This window comes from Amblyraja radiata, chromosome 45 (genome assembly GCF_010909765.2).
Source record: "Amblyraja radiata isolate CabotCenter1 chromosome 45, sAmbRad1.1.pri, whole genome shotgun sequence".
Lineage (NCBI taxonomy): Eukaryota > Metazoa > Chordata > Chondrichthyes > Rajiformes > Rajidae > Amblyraja > Amblyraja radiata.
The window spans coordinates 7586957-7595412 of record NC_046000.1 but is presented as its reverse complement, the minus strand read 5'-3'; the positions used below and the strand labels follow the sequence as shown (position 1 = coordinate 7595412).

The 8456-nt window shown below is 45.1% G+C and overlaps 1 non-coding gene across 1 annotated transcript; it reads left to right on the top strand.

Annotated features, from left to right (window-relative positions):
* The first annotated feature begins 5081 nt into the window (after positions 1-5081).
* trnas-aga lies at positions 5082-5163 on the top strand. The gene has a single exon. It is a non-coding gene; the product is annotated as a tRNA-Ser (tRNA).
* The last annotated feature ends 3293 nt before the right edge of the window (positions 5164-8456 follow it).

Sequence of the window (8456 nt, the reverse complement as noted above, 5' to 3'; positions counted from 1 at the left end):
CCCTCTCATCATTTTAAAAACCTCTATCAAGTCCCCCCTTAACCTTCTGCGCTCCAAAGAATAAAGCCCTAACTTGTTCAACCTTTCTCTGTAACTTAGTTGCTGAAACCCAGGCAACATTCTAGTAAATCTCCTCTGTACTCTCTCTATTTTGTTGACATCCTTCCTATAATTAGGCGACCAAAATTGTACACCATACTCCAGAATTGGCCTCACCAATGCCTTGTACAATTTTAACATTACACCCCAACTTCTATACTCAATGCTCTGATTTATAAAGGCCAGCACACCAAAGCTTTCTTTACCACCCTATCTACATGAGATTCCACTTTCATGGAACTGTGCACAGTTATTCCCAGATCCCTCTGTTCACCTACATTCTTCAATTCCCTACCATTTACCATGTACGTCCTATTTTGATTTGTCCTGCCAAGATGTAGCACCTCACACTTATCAGCATTAAACTCCATCTGCCATCTTTCAGCCCACTCTTCCAACTGGCATAAATCTCTCTGTAGACTTTGAAACTCTTCTTCATTACCCGCAACCCCACCTATCTTAGTATCATCTGCATACTTACTAATCCAATTTACCACACCATCGTCCAGATCATTGATGTACATGACAAACAACAGTGGACCCAACACAGATCCCTGTGGCACCCCACTCGTCACTGGCCTCCAACCTGACAAACAACCATCCACCATTACTCTCTGGCATCTCCCATTCAGCCACTGTTGAATCCATCTTGCTATTCCACCATTAATACCCAACCATTGAACCTTCTTAACCAACCTTCCATGAGGAACCTTGTCAAAGGCCTTACTGAAGTCCATATACACAACATCCACTGCTTTACCCTCATCAATTTCCCGAGTAACATCTTCTACCCTACAACCAAAATTCATTTTGTGAACACAAACGTGTTCAAAAAGGCAAGGCAAGCAATTGGACTGCAGCCACCCGAGAGCCAAAATTCATTTAGTGAACACAAACTTGTTAAAAAAAAGGCGAGGCAAACCATTGATCTGCAGACACCCGACAACCAAAATTCATTTTGTGGACACAAACGTGTTAAAAAAAAATAGGAGGCAAACAATTGGGCTGCAACCACCCGACAACCAAAATTCATTTTGTGAACACAAATTTGTTTTAAAAAAAAAGGCGAGGCAAACAATTGGGCTGCAGCCACCCGAGAACCAACATTCATTTAGTGAACACAAACTTGTTAAAAAAAAAGGCGAGGCAAACAATTGGGCTAATTTGGCTGCAGACACCCGACAACCAAAATTCATTTTGTGAACACAAACTTGTTAAAAAAAAAAAGGCGAGGTAAACAATTGGACTGCAGGAACCCGACAACCAAAATTAATTTTGTGAACACAAACCTGCTAACAAAAAGGCGAGGTAAACAATTGGGCTGCAGACACCCGACCACCATAATTCATTTTGTGAACACAAACTTTATTTAAAAAGGGCTGCAGCCACTTTACTGCCGCATCGAGGGGACTCACCGTGGAGTAGAGGTGCCTTCAGTGTTATTGTGGACACAAAGTTGTTAAAAAAAAAAGACGGGGCAAACAATTGGGCTGCAGAATCCTGACAAACAAAATTCATTTTGTGAACACAAACTTATTTAAAAAAAAGGCGAGGCAAACAATTGGGCTGCAGCCACCCGAGAACCAAAATTCATTTTGTGAACACAAACTTGTCAAAAAAAAAGGCGAGGCAAGCAATGGGGCTAATTGGGCAGCAGCCACCCGAGAACCAAAATTAATTTTGTGAACACAAACTGGTTAAAAAAAAAGGCGAGTCAAACAATTGGGCTGCAGACACCCGACAACCAAAATTCATTTTGTGAACACAAACTGGTTAAAAAAAAGGCGAGGCAAACAATTGGGCTAATTGGGCTGCAGCCACCAGACAACCAAAATTCATTTTGTGAGCACAAACTTGTTAAAAAACAAAAGGCGTGGCAAACAATTGGGCAAATTGGGCTGCAGCCACACGGGAACCAAACATGTTAAAAAAAAAAAAGGCGAGGCAAACAATTGGGCTGCAGGAACCCGACAACCAAAATTAATTTTGTGAACACAAACCTGTTAACAAAAAGGCGAGGCAAACAATTGGGCTGCAGACACCCGACAACCAAAACTCATTTTGTGAACACAAACTTTAAAAAAAAGGCTGCAGCCACTTTACAGCCGCATCTAGGGGACTCACCGTGGAGTAGAGGTGCCTTCGGTGTTATTGTGGACACAAAGTTGTTAAAAAAAAGACGAGGCAAACAATTGGGCTGCAGACACCCGACAACCAAAATTCAATTTGTGAACAAAAACTAGTTTAAAAAAAGACGAGGCAAACAATTGGGCTACAGCCAGCCGAGAACCAAATTTCATTTTGTGAACACAAACATGTTAAAAAAAAAAGGCGAGGCAAACAATTGGGCTGCAGCCACCCGACAACCAAAATTCATTTTGTTAACACAAACTTGTTAAAAAAAGAAGGCGAGGGAAACAATTGGGCTGCAGACACCCGACAATCAAAATTCATTTTGTTAACACAAACTTGTTTTAAAAAAAAAAGGAGAGGTAAACAATTGGTCTGCAGACACCCGACAACCAAAATTCATTTTGTGAAGACAATCTTGTTTAAAAAAAAAAGGCGAGGCAAACAATTGGGCTAATTGGGCTGCAGCCACCCGAGAACCAAAATTCATTTTGTGAACACAAACTTGCTAAAAAAAAAAAAAGGCGAGGCAAACAATTGGGCTGCAGAAACCCGACAACCAAAATTAATTTTGTGAACACAAACCTGTTAACAAAAAGGCGAGGCAAACAATTGGGCTGCAGACACGCGACAACCAAAATTCGTTTTGTGAACACAAACTTGTTTAAAAAAAAAGGTGAGGCAAACAATTGGGCTGCAGACACCCGACAACCAAAATTCATTTTGTGAACACAAACGTGTTCAAAAAGGCGAGGCAAGCAATTGGGCTGCAGCCACCCGGGAACCAAAATTCATTTAGTGAACACAAATTTTTATTTTAAAAGGCGAGGCAAACAATTGGTCTGCAGACACCCGACAACCAAAATTCATTTTGTGAAAACCAACTTGTTAAAAAAAAGGCGAGGCAAACAATTGGGCTAATTGGGCTGCAGCCACCCGTGAACCAAAATTCATTTTCTGATCACAAACCTGTTTAAAAAAGGCGAGGCAAACAATTGGGCTGCAGACACCCGACAACCAAAATTCATTTTGTGAACACAATCTTGTTAAAAAAAAAGTCGAGGCAAACAATTGGGCTAAATGGGCTGCAGCCTCCCGACAACCAAAATTCATTTTGTGAACACAAACTTGCTAAAAAAAAAAGGCGAGGTAAACAATTGGGCTGCAGAAACCCGACAACCAAAATTCATTGTGTGAACAGAAACTTGTTTAAAAAAAAGGCGAGGTAAACAATTGGGCTGCAGACAGCCGACAACCAAAATTCATTTTGTGTACACAATCTTGTTTAAAAAAAAGTCGAGGCAAACAAATGGGCTAATTGGGCTGCAGCCACCCGAGAACCAAAATTCATTTTGTGAACACAAACTTGCTAAAAAAAAAAGGCGAGGCAAGCAATTGGGCTGCAGAAACCCGACAACCAAAATTAATTTTGTGAACACAAACCTGTTAACAAAAAGGCAAGGCAAACAATTGGGCTGCAGACACCCGACAACCAAAATTCGTTTTGTGAACACAAATGTGTTTAAAAAAAAAGTCAAGCAAACAATTGGGCTGCAGACACCCGACAACCAAAATTCATTTTGAGAACACAAAATTGTCAAAAAGGCGAGGCAAACAATTGGGCTGCAGACACCCGACAACCATAATTCATTTTGTGAACACAATTTTTTTTTGAAGGCTGCAGCCACTTTACAGCCGCAACGAGGGGACTCACCGTGGAGTGGAGGTGCCTTCGGTGTTATTCGCAACTCAGAGAGCCGTGACCATCTCGCTTCCTGGGTCTGGCAGAGACTGAGGCACGACACTTCCTGGTTTTATAGCCCCTCCCCCTGTCGCCAGCGGGGGCAGCAGAGAGAATGGGGAAATTTGTAAAAACATTAATATCTCTTTCATTTTTCATCGACGGAAAAACTTTCTCCGCACTCATACGGCGGAGTGGGGCTCTGAGCGAAGTGGCCAAAAATGACGGCCGTAGGTGGCGGCGTTCTCTCGGGAATCGCAGCACAGTCGGCCAAAAGCGGTCAAGATCAGAGATTTAGTAATATAGATATATATATATAAACACCCAAACAAACATACACACAGAAGCCCAGAAGTAGTTCCTAGTCTTGCCCTTATTAGCTGCGCAGACCTACTAGCGGGAATATTCGTGGACACTTTTAATCTCTCCCTACTCCGTTCTAATGTACCACCTGTTTCAAGATGGCCATCATCATCCCAGTGCCAAAGAAAAACATCTCTCCTGCCTTGCCATCCACCATAACGAAATAATTTGTCTGTCAGTCTGGCAGTCAATTTTATTCGTCACGTGCACATAAAGTGCAGTGAATTGAATTTGCCAGCAGCTGTACAATAAAAAAGCACACAATGCACAATACAATTTCAACACAAACATATACCACAGCATTCATCACTGTGGTGGAAGGCACAACATTTGGTCAGTCCTCCTTCATTCCCACCGAGGTCGGGACCACAACCCTCCGCAGTCGCCGCTGCAGGCGTCCAAATATGCAGACAAGGTAAGTCCAGGTAGGTCCTGATTCGGTGCCTCTCCACCGGAGACCGCGGCTTCAAGATGGTGTAGGCCGCTGGCCGGCGGTCGAAAATCTAAAGTCCCCGCCGCGCCGCCGCCAGAAGAACCGCAGACCGCAGTGCCGGCGGTCTAAGATCTTCTCCAGGGATCCCCGGCGAGGGGTCCCGCTCCGGGGGTTCATTCCCCGCCGCGCCCGCAGTAGAAGTAGGCCGCGGGCCGGCGGTCGGAGCTCTTCACCTCCGGGATCCCGTACGGGGGATCCCAGGCTCCAGACGCCGCGCCAGCAGGAGCTCCGCAGACCGCTATTGTTGAGACCGCAGTAGTCGTGGCCGAGTGGTTAAGGCGATGGACTAGAAATCCATTGGGGTTTCTCCGCGCAGGTTCGAATCCTGCCGACTACGGGACCAGCAAATCCGCTCGAAATTACCAGCGTGTATGTGTAACTTTTCATGGGCCTTTGGTTGTCTGCTGCCAGAGTAAACACCTAATCTATTTCCTGTGGTTCCAGGCTGCACACTGGGTCGAATTAACTTCATACAATTTCATTGTTGACTCCTGTCCGAATCCTTGGAACCTCTGTCACACGTACATTGTTTCTCATGTAAACCAACGCCCACGAGGAAGCGAATATTGGAATTCCCTTCCTAAAAGAGCCGTGGATAAGTGATTGACTAACATTTGAATTTCTATGAATGTTTTGAAGTCGGGTGGATGAATGATTATAACATATTGTGTGAAAGGTCACCGTGTAGTTTGGAATGCAATGTTGAGACCATCTACTGTTTATTGTCAAGTGTGTCGATGAACAGTGAAACGTATGTTGTTGCGTGCTATCCAGTTCACGAAACAACTATAATGATTGCAATGGTTCAATGGTTTAGTGGTGTCTTTACTGCCACTCGTAGCAGTTAGAATGAATATATTTATTTGCACACAGTTTAGTGACGATCCGCGAACGTAAGCACAATCGCTCCTGGTCATTAAATAATGTACGGAAAAGCCCACTGTTTCCAGTCCCCAAAGCATGGGGATTGACAATTTGCGAATTATGAACACTGTATATTATAAACTGTACAAGCGGAGGTGAAGGCGTTGCAGAGGAGCCGATGCGAAGTCAGCCATGTGTTAGGGTAGGGAGAAGGACAAGGGGGGTGGGAAGGAAATTGGGTTTCTTGGGGAGAAAAATTAGGGAGAAGTTCCTGTTGGGAAGTTAGAACAGGGTGCTTAAAATTGGAAAAAATAATTGTTCAGGCCGTTAGGTTTGTAAGCTACCGTCTCTGAATATGGGATGGTGTCCCGTAATTTTGCTTGTGACCTCATAGTTGAGGAGTCCCAGGACAGTAACGTCACCTGGACAGAAATGCTACACTATCGCTTTACCGCTTTCAAGGACCCAAGCAGTCTTTCCATGTGCGGCAGAGGTTCACCTGCACCGCCATCAACCTCATCAATTGTATCCGCTTCTCTAGATGTCAGCTGCTCTACATCGGTGAGACCTAGCGTAGGCTTGGCGATCGCTTCGCCGAACACCTCCGCTCTGTTCGCAATAACCAAGCTGATCTCCCGGTGGCTTAGCACTTCAAATTCCCCCTCCCATTCAGAATCAGAACTTTCTGTCCTCGGCCTCCTCCATGGCCAGAGTGAGGACCACCGTATATGGGGGGATCAGCACGTCATATTTCGCTTGGGCAGTTTGCAACCCAGCGGTATTAACATTGTCTTCTCTAATTTCAGGTAGTCCTTACTTTCTCCTCCCCTTCGCAGTTTTCCCGCAGTCAACTGGCACCTCCTCTTCCTTTCTCCCCCCCCCCCCCCCCCCCCCCCCCCCCCCCACCTCCCCACACTCACATTAGTCTGAAGAAGGGTTTCGGCACGAAACGTTGCCTATTCCCTCCACTCCATAGTCACAGCCTCCCCGTTGAGTTGCTCCAGCATTTATGTCGACCTTCGATTTTCCAGTATCTGCAGTTCCTTCTTAAACATGAAAGACCGATGTTAATTCTCATGGATTGGAGGTTCTAGCGAACCTGATCGGGGTTTACCTACAAATCGGGGGCTTAGATTGTAGAGCATTCCTCCGCCACGACGCGCTGAAATCTGGATCCAATCACTTGTGTGGGGGGTAAAGGTAGAAATTCGGATGACTTGTAAGTATCTCCAACCCTTGAATCGACAAGCCATTGGAGAGATATTATGCTCATCTAAGACTTGTGCAATGAGAAAGCCTCAGTTGTGGAAGTTAATGTCGCCCACTACGACAACTGTGCACATTTTAATAACTGTTAACATTATATTGCTCTATCATTTGTCATGTTTTTGGAAGTCTACAGCTTAATTACATTAGATTGCACCTTTCGCATTTCTGAGCTTTGTGGACGAATACAACTCTGTGCCACCGTAACATTATATCTGATTAGTAGGGCAACTAGTTCACTTCTTTTAGTTCCTTCTCTATCATGTATGAAACATCAAAACCCTGAAAAGCTGAGCTGAAATTTCTGCCCCTCCCGCCAACAAATATTAGTAATGGCAACCATCATAGTTCGAAGCTCTAAATCCTTTAAGATGCAGGCTCTGCTATGCACGCGAACACTTGCGCAGAAATAAACACGCATCAGCCATTCGGTTTCACCACACCCTGAAAAATCTTCTTGTCTTCCATCCGTTTATCGTTACCGGTAATAGCCTCTAACTTCCCAACAGTTCTTCTATTTGCGCATCCTCTACGCTGGTTTCCACCACCCGTTCCAACTAATTGAAGCCCTCCCGCGTAGCACTACCGAGCTCACTCAAAGTGCATTGTATCCTCCAATTCACGTGTAACCAGATCATTTGGTAAAGGTGAATTCTGCCCCAGAATAGTTGTCAGAGGTAAAGATCTGAATAGCGGATCTGGCATACTCCGTGGATTATAGCCCTCGTGACCCTGAAATTCAACGTCTAACTGAACTCCTCGTTCCATGTAGTCAGTCTGCTGGACCTCATCCAGTTGCCTACAAATGGTATGTGTGCAACAAGTATAATGACATCCGGTTGTTCAACATCCGCAATGGGACCAGTCTGAAGAAGGGTTTCGGCCCGAAACGTTACCTATTTCCTTCGCTCCATAGATGCTGCTGCACCCGCTGTGTTTCTCCAGCAATTTTGTGTACCTATCCGCAATGGGAATGTTCTTTAGCAGCTCCGAATCAACATGCCGCGAGTACCGAGATGCAGCACCTCATCCCAGAGGTATGATTACGGCCACATAATATTCTGACTGCTCCACTAAGCAATGAGTTCCCCATCTGAATCGCGCTGTCTGCTCCTACACATTCGCGGTCTGCATCCAAACCAGGTCTAGTGCCCGAGAACAGACTGCTTCTGCTGCTGTTCTCCCCTCACGTTTCACCCGCAACAGGGTACACGTGTTCTCCGGGAAGTGGGTAGGTGTCAAATGGGATTTCTGCATCACTTCTGCACCGATGCCTGTATGCACCTGAGATACGACTACCTCACTGTAACACCTAGCTATGACGTTATCTTGCTCGCAGACAATTCTGCAGCTATCCAGCCGCATCTACAGTTCACAGCCGTCAATGAGGAGCTCCGGCAGGACGTACTTCGGGGTACAGGTCAAGTCTTCGGGGAAATCCGATCTCACACGTCCTGCAAGAAAAGTATAATTATGTATTAACTGACATTTACAATGTAC